At 33.5% G+C, this 3,693-nt stretch overlaps 1 non-coding gene across 1 annotated transcript; it reads right to left on the bottom strand.

Moving 5' to 3' along the window:
- Window positions 1-3,255: 3,255 nt before the first annotated feature.
- Window positions 3,256-3,359, bottom strand: LOC112399127 (U6 spliceosomal RNA). Its single transcript, XR_003003175.1, has one exon. It is a non-coding gene; the product is annotated as a U6 spliceosomal RNA (small nuclear RNA).
- Between the last annotated feature and the right edge of the window lie 334 nt (window positions 3,360-3,693).

A 3,693-nucleotide genomic window follows, 5' to 3' on the forward strand; every position in this document is an offset into this window, starting at 1 on the left:
GTCAACTAGCAATTTTTGGCAGATCCCTTTTGCATGATTCATGAAGGACCAGTAAAAGGCTAATTGTTCAAATTAATTTGCGTAAATGACTAAGCAAGAGATAACAAAATTACATCTGCACTTGTTTGGCAAAGATTCAATAGCAGAGGCCCTGTACTGCCAGCTGCTTCCAGACAACACTCTTGCAGAAATTAAAAGCTACAAATATTAATTAATACACTTTTTTGGTACGTTAATTTGCACTGAAAGGTTCCGGAGTGCAAAACTGCTGAGAAGATGAACCATGATAATTAGAATTAATGGGATGGATGCATGTTTTTTGCAGCTGAAGTTTTAAAAACCCATGAATGGAACTGGGAACTTGAAACTGACATTCCCATAAATCTCTATGATAATGCAGCTATTAGTATTAGAAGGATTAAGTACTATGGCTCCAGAGTTATCCATCACATGACATGTTATATCCCATCTGTCATTGCAGTAGCTAAGACATGATAGCTGTCCTTGAGGAAGCTGTATGAAAAGCTTTGGGAATTCAAGGAATTGTAGTGATGACTGTCAGACTACAAAATGAATAGCTCAAATCTCTGACTTCCAAACAAATAATAGCCGGCACTCTGTATTTGTCAGCTTAGTACTTTGCAAATACCCTAACCCTCATATCTATACTTAAGTTTAGTTAGGCAATCTGAATTATATATAGGTCAGATGGGAAAAAAGAGTACTAAAATATCACATATTTTATCTTTAATTCATATATAACTTTAGGAGTGAGTTCCCTGTAGAATAGTTTTTACTGATTGCATTATTAATTATACATAGAACAAACTAGGAAAATCTTACTGTTGACATACTAGTAAATATGCTGAAATGATGCAAAGTACTAAGAAGGGAAAATTCAATGCTAAGTCAAACACTGGGTCTTCAGTTTTATCTATTGATTTAAAATTTTTATAGTTCAATAGCTGGCAATAAAAAATAGAATATCACTTTCAACATGGAACTTCACAAATAGTGCTAATGTATGCTACACAACTAGACATACAAATGGAGAAATTTACTATTTTTTGCTTAAAAAAAACAAAAATGGAATTTACATTGCTTACAGAATAAATGCAACACAAATTAAAGGACACAGCATCTCAAAGCTAGAAACTAATTGTTTTACAGTAGTCTACTTTGGCACTTTCTAGGAAAGCTGTAACCATCTTGGAGTTCTGCATTTAATGAGAGGTTATGGGTAAATAAAAAGGAGTTTTAAGATTTAAATATATATAGTATTTAGAAAATAACATGCTTTAAACCAGGCTGACCTTCTGCACATGGGTGAAGGGAAAATTCTAGATCTAAGAAAATCTATCCTCATTGATATCCAGAATTATACTCTAACATGTTTATTCATTTTATTGTGTGGTTTTTAATGCATATTCCTTGGATAGCTTTCCCAGATATTGTCTTTCTCTAAAATTTTGTGGAAAATTGTATGTATTTTTTTCTTCCTCAAGAAATGCCTGATTGCATTATTATACTATATTCTCAATGGCGTTAAGGCCCAAGTTTAAACTCAAGGCTTTGATCTCTTTTATAATGGATATAATATAAGCATGGCCAGAAAAGCAGTACTTGAAATTGCAAACAGTCATTTACTGTTCTTGGAAAGAGATTTCTATCCTTCCTTGATAACAGTGTACAAGGGGACACTGATGTAATTTCAGGCAGACAGAAAGAAATGTCCAGAAGTGGAGAACAAGGATGCAGAATCAGAAGCCTGAGAATCCTTGGGTAAAAATTGCCTAGCTTAGAGCTGTGCTCAGGTCTTGTGTTTCTTTTGAAGAATGATAAAGAACACAAGTAATTTACTCAGGGGATAAAAAGGTCATGCAGTAATGTAATAGTTTTAAGCATTTGGTAACTCACTGTCATAAAGAGACTATATATTTGACTTCATAGAGAATGTCTTAATGACAGGTTGATGAAGCCTGATGAAACAGCTCCAAGTATGGAATCAGAGAATGTTGTTCAGAGGATAAAGTAAAACTCAGTCATTTGCCTGCTCCAAATCACAATAAAAACATTTCAAATATTTTTTCCCCAACAGAGGAGCTTATAACTGTAAAACAGTTTATTCAGATAGATAATCTTTTTTGTAAATTATTTAAATGAGCAGCTAATAGGCAGAATAAAAACTTTTTTTGTTAGAATGGAGAAGGCACATGCCAAGGTGTTTGTCTACTTAACTGGTGAAATCTATGCAATAGATGCATTAACTATTTTCTATAAAAATAGTTTTTATAAGTCTTTTAGTAGTTAACTTCTTAAAATTGTTAAAATGTGTGCTGTTTTCTAATTTCAGAATCAAATGTATATTTTAAAACTACTTCATTAATTTATCATTTTTGTGTAAAGTTAAGATGCATCTCTATCTTTAATACTCATAGTTGATTTGAGCCCATTAACGTACTTGTCAGAGTAGTTCAAACGTTTCATCAGAGGGCACACAACATTTTCTTCAGTCGGTAATGGGTCTTTACACATATATGTAACTCTAGAACTACATAGGCTCTACTATTTTGCAGATGCCAGCTTAGCACCGTGCCTGATACAGAATAAGCTGTTGTTTTATTAGGGTAGAATTATTGATGCTTGTCTAAACATGACATTGCCTGGGAAAATGTTAGTTATTTCTATTACTACCTAAAGTAAGTTAATATATCAGGAAACAGCACGTATCACATGCAACAATAACCCAATTTGAAGAGATGCCTATGACACAGAAAAGTACACACAAATATACAAAGAAAGCAAGTACCATGTCGATAATTTATTTTCTTTGGACAAAGTGACCAAAGTTGAGAGAAAATATCTCTACCGCAAAATAAACATAATTAAAAAAATTAAGGTCAGTATTTTTTAAATGATCAAATTCCTATCATCAGTATCCAATTTCTATTTTACTTTTAATGCCCCATAAAAAAAACAATTCATAAGTAAAACCAAGGAGACTTTTCTCACAGAAATCTTAAGGGGGTAAAACAGTTTTCCTGAATCCATGTTTTCATATTACAATTTCATAAATAAAACAAAATACATATACACAGCTTTACCCCACTTGGAAGCTCAGAGGCACACAGGTAAAGGGCAAGAAGGTTCGACACTAAGCTACTTGGGTTCCTTCTTTTCCTTTGTTTTTCTCCTTTCCTGCTCATGATCTGAGTCCTCTGCTTGCAGGCAGCAGGAGAAAGCCTGTCATCTAAGAAAAATATTGAACACCCAGGAAGTTATGTGTCATCCTTGCACAAGGGGCCATGCTAATTTTCTCTATATCATTAGAAATTGGACATTTGTAACTGAGGGGTCAGGTTCTAAACATCTTTAGAACTCAGTCAATTTAACTACAGTAATTTAAAGAGAATACCTATGAAAGCTTCTAGTTCATGTTCCCGGATCTGGATTCTTGGTTGTTCATCTACTTCTTGGATCTACAACCTAGCTGGGGTTGTTTTTTCTTGGTTTGTTTTTATTTATATTTTCATTTACTTGTAATTCTAAGAAACTTAACTAATACTTACAGCACTATATTCCCTGGGGTCAGCAACATAAAGGGACCACCCCTGCACCCCCGGGTTAAAACCTTGGCTTCAAAATAAGGCACATGATCTTTACAACCAATTTTAAGAGCGAAAATAATAATTT

The sequence above is a fragment of the Neophocaena asiaeorientalis genome, unplaced genomic scaffold, assembly GCF_003031525.2.
Source record: "Neophocaena asiaeorientalis asiaeorientalis breed wild unplaced genomic scaffold, Neophocaena_asiaeorientalis_V1.1 scaffold11, whole genome shotgun sequence".
Classification (NCBI taxonomy): Eukaryota; Metazoa; Chordata; class Mammalia; order Artiodactyla; family Phocoenidae; genus Neophocaena; species Neophocaena asiaeorientalis.